This window comes from Tenrec ecaudatus, chromosome 2, assembly GCF_050624435.1.
Source record: "Tenrec ecaudatus isolate mTenEca1 chromosome 2, mTenEca1.hap1, whole genome shotgun sequence".
Lineage (NCBI taxonomy): Eukaryota > Metazoa > Chordata > Mammalia > Afrosoricida > Tenrecidae > Tenrec > Tenrec ecaudatus.
In genome coordinates this window covers 166052188-166062106 of record NC_134531.1, presented here as the reverse complement: position 1 = coordinate 166062106, position 9919 = coordinate 166052188, and the positions used below count along the sequence as shown (strand labels likewise).

General features: G+C 40.8%; 1 non-coding gene across 1 annotated transcript; it reads left to right on the top strand.

Annotated features, from left to right (window-relative positions):
- The first annotated feature begins 2533 nt into the window (after positions 1-2533).
- Positions 2534-2724, top strand: LOC142441838 (U2 spliceosomal RNA). The gene has a single exon (XR_012783156.1). It is a non-coding gene; the product is annotated as a U2 spliceosomal RNA (small nuclear RNA).
- Positions 2725-9919: the final 7195 nt, after the last annotated feature.

The window sequence follows — 9919 nt, the reverse complement described above, 5'->3', positions numbered from 1 at the left end:
GAGGTCTGGTTGCTTCAGGGCAGGTTCATGTGGCTTCTCCAGTTTCTAGGGTGCAGCGCCACGTGTCTTGTCAGTAGAGCATCTCTCTGGCAGCGAGAAGAGAGAGACAAGTGTCTCCCGCCTCCAAGGAGGAAAAATAGGACTTCCAGAATTCTCAGAAGGCCATGTCCACAGAGAGGCCTTGTTGGTTATATCTTGATTGACAGGACAAACTCCACCCCTTCACTTGTAATCCTCTGAAATTGACACCAGATTATGTAACTACCACATAGGCCATGGGTTTAAGATTATTTTTTAGTTACTTCAGGAATTTTTACATACTAATTTTTTTTCTTATTTTTTATAGGAATCTTCTGGATAGTATGGAAGTTGGATATTTTTATTGCAAGGTGACTTAAAGTTATTAGAATATTCTGGATAGGTTGGTTGTGACTGAAAGCAGGTGGCAGAAAGGACGATCGCAGCCCAGGGAAGAATTCCCCAATAGAAATGCTATTAACATTAAAACGAAAGAAAAGCAAAGTGCATCTACTCAATATGTTCCATTTGACAGATGAAAAAATTTAGACTTAGAGACACAGCTGCCCAACATCACAAAGATATAGAGAAGTTCCCAAATTCATTTATTTACTCATTCTATCAATCTTTTAAATGCATCTTAAGCACCCACCAGGCATAATTCTAATGGATATAATGAATTCAATTTTTAAAATCATATGAAGTTTCTACTATGTGTCTGGCACATTCAAGACATGAAACCACTGCAGTTGAGTCAATTACACTTCTGTAGTAGTTACATAATCTGGTTTCAACTTGAGAGTATTAAGAGTGACAGGGAGGACTTCTCAATAGACAGCAACCGAGTGACACACACCAGAGGGACTCTGAAGAAATTGGCACAGGAGAGCCACTGAGAGGAAAATCCCATGCTTCTGTATCACAGGAGGAACATCACAAAAATAAGTAGACAGATCCACTAGGTTTTGAAGAGCTCTTGGCTTTTGATGTACCACTGCAGAGGCTGGCTAGGGCTTAGCCTTAGCTCGGCTAAAGTCTTGGTTGAAGCAGGGCTCCTTTGGCTGGCTCTAGGGCTTTACTTCAACACAACCACAGCTTTCTGTCACCCTGGGCAAAGTTTAAACCCCTCCAGTGTCACACTCAAGTGATTGGGGCCCAGATATTTCTTCACTATTTCTCCCCACAGTCTCAGTGGGCTCAATTTTGTTTGTTTTTTATCTGGTTTTTTTTTCACCCTTCTCTTTCCTTTCAATGCCCCTGCTGGCCTCCAGGCAAGTGCCCTTTGTCTACGGCAACCATGCCTGCCCTCCACCCAGCTGGGGGAGATCACACCCACCACCCTCTGTGGCCTTACATACAGATGGGGAAATGCTGTCCACCTTCTGCCAGAGGGGAAATCCTCCCTACCATCTATGGCCCTTTAAGCAGTTCAGGAAACTCCTGCCCATATTTTTGTGGTGGTCCACTTGACTGGGGGAACCTCTGTCCACCTTCCATGGTGATTCGCATGACTGGGGAAGGCTTGAACACACTCTGCAGACTTACACGGGCCTGAGGTAACTTCCTGACATCTGTCGCAGTGCTTCACACAGCCTAAGGCATCTCTAACAGCACTCTCCAGTGCTCCCTGCTGCTGCGGGAACCTTCCTATGGAAAGGGAAGAAGCCCAGAATTAGCAGCGAACTCCTCAAGAAGATGGACAAAGTGGGAGGGCTTGCTTTACCTGACTTTAGCACCTATTATAAAGCCACAGTGGTCAACACAGTGTGGTATTGGTATGATGAGAGATACTTAGACCAATGGAAACGAACTGCTTTGAAAAGGGCCCCAAAAATATCAAATGGGAAGCAGATGCCTTCTTCAACAAGAGGTGCTCAAAAATCAAGAGCTCTATCTACAGAAAATGAAGCAAAACCCTTACTTCACTCCATGCACAAGAATAAACCCAAGGAGGATCACAGACCTTGAGGTAAAACCCCAAACTATTAGGGCCACAAATGAGGGAATTTGGACAATCTTGAGAACTTTGGTGGAGGGAATATATATGCTATCTGAAATAAGGAAGGACACAAATACAGAGAATGCACAGATTGGCAAGTAGGATCTACTGAAGATTAAACACCTATATACATCAAAAGAATTCACCAAGAGAGTAATAAGAGAGCTCACAGACTGGGAAAACATCTTTAGCAGTGACACATCAGACAAAGGCCTTATTACTAAAATCTACAATACTCTGCTAGCTTCCAATATGAAAAAAACTGATTGTCCACTGAGGAGGTGGGCAAAGGACCTGAACAGAAGTTTCACAGGGGCAGAAATCCAAATGACCAATAAACATGAGAAAATGTTCCTGATCATTAGCACATTAACACAACTATGAGATACCACATAACACCCTCAAAGATAGCCTAATATTCAAAATATCAGAACATAACAAGTGGTGACACAGGAACTCTCATCCACTGCTGGTGGATCTGTTGGTATGCACAGCCATTAGGAAAATCAATTTGGCATGGCTTCTCGGCCTTTTGGCTAAGATCAAGTGTAGTATCTCTTCTTATCAGTTTAATATCTGATATGTCCTCTATCAGAGGACAATATATTAAATGGATTTTTGGAGCAGGGAGATGGCATAGGAGCTTTCTCTGGCCATTCTATGCATCAACCTGGTATTTCAGTACTTCCAGGAACAGTGCACCCCTCGGGGAATCTTTAAAAAAAGGAAGAAAAGAAAATCCATTTAGCGATATCTAAAACCGATGGAAATTGAGTTACCATTCAACCCAGCAATCCTCCTATTGGGCATATACCCAGAAGAGACAAGAAACAAACTACTAGCCAGACTTCTGTCCTCACTGACCCATAGCACTACTGGGGACAACACTGGAAACACAATGTGGGAATTGTACCTTATCTGACCCCGCCACACTGGGGTGAAATACTAATGGCATACAGCAGAGCAGCAAGGGGAGCAAGCAATGAAGTTCCCAGGGAATATCCAAAATAGACTTTGGGGGCAGGGTGTGGCACCCCAACACTCCTTAAGGTCAATAAACAGACCTGGAACTATTTATATGCTTATCTTTTTTCCATTGGTTTTGTTTTTTCTGTTTTCTTTTGTTTTTTTGTTTAGCTCTGTCTCATTTTTGTGATTATTTTGTGATCATTTTGTGATTATTTTGTGTCTCTGTATGTCTATCTAGGTAAGATAGGTGGGATAAGCAATCTGGAGGAGAAAACAACTGGACCGATGATTCCAGTGGGCCATGGAAGAGGAGGAGGTGGGTGAAAGGAAGTAGGTGTTAACAAACCCAGGGACAAGGGAACAACAAGTGATCTACAATTGATGGCGAGGAGGGCATAGGACTCTGTTGGGACTTAATTAAGGTCAATGATTAAGAGGATTCAATTTCAGAGGAATTGCTGAAACCCAAATGAAGGCCAAACATGATAGTGGGACGAGAGGAACTCGTGACCAAAACTACAGCTGTTCAAACCCACCAGTGACTCCATATGAGAAAGATAAGCCTGTCCACCATAAAAATTAAAAGGGGCAGTTCTGCTCTGGCCTGTAGGGTCACTATGAGTCAGAATAAACTCAATGGCAGTGAGTTCTGTTTTTTGGAGAAAGTGTTTTTTGGAGAAAGTGTTGAGAAGGAATATATTGAAACAAGAAGTATCATCCACTGCTGTTAGCTTTTAAAGTGGTACAAACATTTTGATAATTAGTTTGTAAAACATGGTCACTGTATCCAGTTTTAAAATTTAGACATCCCCATAAAAGAAAATCCAGCTCCTCAACTCCTAGGCATTTTCCTGAGAGGAAGATGACAAGTGCCTTGGATCGTACAAAGACTAACCCATGAAGGTCCTCGACAACTTTACTTTGCTTATAATCACCCCACACTGGTAACCACCTAAATGCTGATCAAGAGGTGAAATACTGCTTATCAATAAAGAAGAATGAACTATTTACTGATATCTGCAATAACATGGATGAGCCTCAATATATCTATGCTAAGTGGAAAAAAACTAAAAAAGAAATAGAGCATTTATGTGGTGATTCTATTTTTAAGTAAAATTCCAGAAAAACATAATCTATAGTGAAAATCATTGGTTGCCTGGAATGAAATCAATGGTGCATGAGGGACAGGGCAGAGAGGAGTCAAAGGATCCCAAGAAACCTTTGGGGGTGCTGGTTTCAGACATATATTTATATGTAAAAACTTATCAGACTTATATTTTAAATGTGTTCCCTGTGTCAGTAAAGTGTCTTTAAAACAAACAAAAATGCAAAACACTAACAGCAACACCCACAATTTCTAAGCCAGCACAAAACAGCTCAAGGATTCTGGGTCCTGGGACATCAACCCATAGTGTGAACTTCACTTCCCACCAGCTGCAAGGATGTTCAGGAGTCCACCGGCTTCTCTGAAAAGGTTTTCTTATCTAGTAAATGGGGATCATAATTCTTGTCCTACTTATTTTATGGGATTATAATGAGGTGCTAATGGAAGAACAAATGCAAAAGGGGGCTGTAAAATGTGAAAACAGTATTCATTGAATAGTGGTTGTTCTTGTTGGCATGAGGCTCATTAATCTCTGAAGGCAGGGAAACTGCAGGCTCCGCAGAGAAGAGATGGCTAGAGGGTAGAGAGAGACAAACACAGCTACTAGGCCAAGGAGACCATCCCGAAGCCAGGCACCTTCCACAACGGAAGGAACTGCAAAGGGAAAGGAGTCAGGGAGCAGCAGGTCTGACTCTGGAGGGCTGTGGAAGAAGCAGAACAACCGAGGGTCCATCAGCAGAAGGGTCGAGGAACAGGACAGCAGCGCTTCCAGGCTGAGAAGTAGGGAACTCTGGGAACAGAGACTTTGCTTTCCTCACTAATGTAGGACTGATATTTTTGAAATTCAGCCACCCATTTTCTTTTGGAATGAATTAAACTAATCCTACCAAATAAAACCAATCCAATAAGACCAAGCTTTCTCCTGGTCTGGCCCCTACCTACCTCTCCAAGCTCATCACACATATCACTTTACCAGGCACCTTGTGCAAGGCCCTTCTCTTAGCAGATGTCATAGAGACTCCACACATTGTACCCCCTCAGCTTGGGCCTTTCTGCTCTCTTGTAATTGCTAAACATCATTCATGCATCCGATTTCTGATCAGCAGCTGCTTTGTCAGAGGAGCCTGCCTTGGGCTCCCAAACTAAATCAAATACAAACCAAACCTATTGCCATCAGAGAAGAATTGTGCTTCACAGAGTTTTGATTTAAATATATTTATATTGCATATATATTTGAACGCATTTTAGGCAAAAGTTTACAACAGCAAGTTATCTTTCCATTTAGCAATTTTTCTATAAAATGTTCTGTGATATTGGTTACACTTTTTCCACTCGTGCCAGCGTTCTCATTTCTCATTGTTCATTCCATTTCTATTAATCTTGCATTCCCTCTTTGTCTTCTCATCTTTGCTTTGGGGCAACTATCGACCATTTAATCCAACGGAGTGGATGGTTTGAGCAGCCCATCGCTTGTGAGTGACACTGCTAATTTAACCCGCCGATCTGTTATTGGGCTGAAAGGTATCCTCGGGAGTAGCCTCTGGGGTGTGTTCAAAGCTGCTTCAGGGCAATAATCACAGCAGTTCCTTCAGTCACTCTCGGTCCAATAAGTCTGAGCTTTTCTCAGGAATTTGAATTTTTCTCAACAGTTTTCTTTCATTCTGTCCAATCTCTTATTGTGTCCTTGGTCAGAATGATCAGTAGCTGTAGCCAAACATCTAGTTATTCTAATCTCAGCTTATAAGAGGCAATGGGTCACATGACTGTTAGGCATATGGATGAGAGTCTGGTTTTAGTCATTCTTTTTGTTTCAGTTGAGTGGAGACTAATAGCTGTATCTTAGACGGATACTCCAAAGCTTTTAAGATCTCAAATATTATTCTCCAAACTAGGGTGTAGAACACCATTTTTATGAACTATGCTATATTAGTTGACTATTTTGTCCCATGAGACTATGTTCCTAAATCATTTAATCCAGTTAACTAATCGCATGTGTTGCTTGGATAATTTTATATATATATATATATATATATATATATAGTTTTCAATGGCTGGCTCTTCAGAAGTAGATCACAGGGTCTTCCTTTAGAGGTACCTCCAGGTGAATTTGAATGTTCCATCTTTTGTTTAGCAGTGAACAGAACAGATAACCATCTGAACCATTCAAAGACTCCTAAACTAAATTATAATGCTCCTAGACCAATAGTGTCATTTTCTTGCACCTGGTGTTGTTTCTCTGTGGCCCTTATCACTGTGGCAATCACATTACTTTGTCTGATTAATGGATCACACAGTCTGTCTCTCCCACCAAACTAGAACCGACAAGAGAGCAGAAAGCTTGCCTACTCCTGCTTTCCCTGATAAAAGTTGCAACTACCAAGTAGCATTTCAAGTAGCTGCTTTTAAAAGGTGCTGGATGAATGAATACGTGTTTTTCTGAAGACTTTCTTTGAAAGTTAAGAATAAAACCACGAGCGATGTCCAGTCGGAAATGCATAATCTATGACCACGTTTTGCAGCTGTGACATAAAAGTTCCGAGAGGAAAGTCTCCTTACCTGATAGCACACAGCGCATTAGTGGCAGAACCATGAGGGGAACAGCTCTGCTGACCCTCAGGTCCAAGTGCCTAACCAGTCTCGTCCCACTCAACTGGGAGATGCAGCCTCCTAAATTTTCACAGGAAGGTTGGCACCTAAGGACCTGTCCAGCTGTAATGTTTTCCAATCTTGTCATCCCAAGAATATTAATTGGAGGATCCAACAAGGGAGAGCCCATCAGCAGACTGCATTAACCTTTCTTACCTTAGAGGTGCCTGCCAATGCGTTCCTCCAGGAATGACATGCTCTTCCCCTTTGAGAAAGAAAAAAAAAAACAACTGAGAAGAATTACAATCCAATTGACTCTGTAGGCTAAAAGGAGCACCTGGTTTGCTTACATCAGCAGTGCTGACTCTAAATTAATATTTTGACATCAATCTTCATCCACTGGGTGGCTGTTCAGTGCCATGTCCTCTCTGTATGCATCTGGGGCAGCTTCTGCAGGGACTTGGAAAGCTCAGAGGGGAATCCACCTCCCCAGGTCTAATACCTTGCTTTGCTAGGTGGGCAGCTGCTGCTCAAAGAGAGCTTGTTTCCAGGGGGCAGAGTGTCCCCACCCCTCACATAGGAGCCTCCAAGGAATTTTTAGTAAACGTGGATGTTTCTCTATAACCAGAATGCTTGATCACTGGCCATCAGTCATTAAAACATTTGCTACTAATTTGGGGGTTCTATCACTCCTCACTGGGAGTGTCCAGGGTCATATCATAGAGATAGTACTGATAAGAATCCAAGTTTGTCTAGCTTCAGATCTGTTTAACATGTATGGGCTTAATGACTGATACCTGAAAATATGGTCCTGACAACATTTTTACAAAGAAGCAAAAATTCAATTATGTCTAAACATGCAGAGAGAATTGTATTTATTAAAAAGAGACCGGTGGTATTCAGGATACAGCCTGAAGAGTGATGCCAGTTCATGAACTATTTCTTGCCAGGCTGATGGTCAAAGTATAGAAGGTAAAATTAAGCATTTAGAAACTTTGATAGCAAGTTGACATGAGCATAACATTTAAGTATGTGATCATCATAATTTATTGTTGTTGTATTTTATAAAAGTATTGATCCACAATAAAATAAGAAATAAAAATTTTCAATGATCTCATATTTCAGATCGTTTTTAAGAAAGAGTGGATTAGATGAAATTGGGCCTAAGGGTATAGTATCATATGAGGAGTACCTTTTCAATACTCTAGACAGACTGCATTAAGCTTAGCCTAAGACTCTGAGAGGCCCATTGTTTCTAATAACGTTCCAGAACCTTAATGGACAACTTGAATGCGCTTGGGTAAATTATTCAACCACCTTCCCCTGCTCCACTGACGAAAAGAGATAATTATGATACTCAGATCCTAGAAATACTATGAATATCAAATGGAATTTTCAATGTGAAGCACTTCTCAAGGCATAAAGCATTTATTGAGTGCTTACTTTATGCCTTAATTGTTTTTATTATCATCATTATTATCCTCATTAGTTTTATATAAATGGTGTTCTGTCATTAGAATTATTATTTGGGTTAAGCTACAGACCTTTTTGAAATGCAAATACCTTCTTGGAGAAGTGAGTTAGGAAATTATTGTTGTTGCTGTTGTGACTTATAGCAACACATTGTACAACAAAGTGAAGCACTACCCAGCCTTGAGCCATCCTCAAAATTGTTCCTCAACTTAAGCGTATTGTTACAGTCACTGTGTTAATCCATCTTGTCAAGGGCCTTCATCTTTCTCTATCTCTCCATCAAGTATGACGTCATTCTCCTGGAACTGGTCTTTCCTGACAACATGTCCAAAGTACTCAAGAAGAAATCTTACCATTCTTGCTTCTAAGGAGAATTCTAGATATACTTCTTCCAAGATTGATTTGTTTGTTCTTTTGTTAGCCCATGATTCTTTCAATATTCTTCAGCAGCACCATAATTAAAATTCATCCATTCTTCCTCAAGTCTTCCTTGTTCAATGTCCGACGTTCACATGCATAAGAGGCTATGGAAACTACCATGGGTTGGGTCAGGTTCACCTTAGTCCTCAAAGTAACAAATTTGTCTTAAGACTTTAGAGAGGTCTGGTATATCAGACTGAGCCAATGCAATGTGTCATCTGATCTCTTCATTGCTGCTTCCATGTGCATTGATTGTGGGTCCAAGCAAGAAAAATTCTTGACAAATTCAGCATTTTCTCCATTTATCACACCGTTACCTATTAGTTCAGTTTTGAGTATTTTGGGCTTCTTTACATTGAGTTGGAATCCATATTGAAATAGTTGCAATCCTTGATCATCCTCAGCAAGGGATTCAAGTTCTCCTTACTTTCGGCAAGCAAGGTTGTGCCATCTGAATATGGTAGGTGACTTTCTCTAATCCTGATACCAAATCCTTCATCATATAAGACAGCTTCTCTGGTGATTTGCTCAACTGATAGATCAATAAGTATCAGAGGATACAACCCACATACATGCCTTTCCTCGTTTTAAACCATGCAGTATCCCCTTGTTCTGTTGCACAACTTCCTCTTGATCCGAGTACAAGTTCCTCATAAGCACAATGAAGTGTTCTGGGATTCCCATTCTTTTCAAGGTCATCCATAGTTTGTTATGATCCACACATATGAATGTCTTTGCCTAGTCAATAAAATACAATTCAATAAGTTCTTATTTTATTGAAGCATAATATTGCTGGAACTATGCATCATTAAGTAAATAGGAGTTTAAAAATATGAAGCAAACACAGAGAACAAAGCAAAGTTTGGGTGTTAATCACTGACAAGAAAGTAGAGTTGATTGTTTCGGTTATACATGACTGTAGTTAGTTTGACTTGATTGTAGTCATGAACACATTTTTTTTCCTCCTAAAAACAAATTGCTTACATTTTGGTGAATCTTCCTTAAAAGGTTTATGTGCTGTCCTTTTGCTTCATGGGGATGTATGTTGGCTCTACCATTTTGTCATATGACAAGAATGCCTCCCATTTGAAGCTTTCCCATTTCCCTTTCCTTCCTCAAGGGGATCCAGTGACACGGTGGGTTCCTGTTTGAGCTGCTGACCTCAAGGGCAGACGTTGAAACTCACCAGACGCTCTACGGGAGAAAGAGGAGACTTTCAGTTCCCATGAAGGTTTACACTCTTGAAACACAAAGGGACCAGTTTACTCTTCCCTAAAAGGTGGATATGAGTTGGAATTGACTCAATGGCAGCGGGTTTTCCTTCTTTTGATCAAGCCTCCATTAGGGGG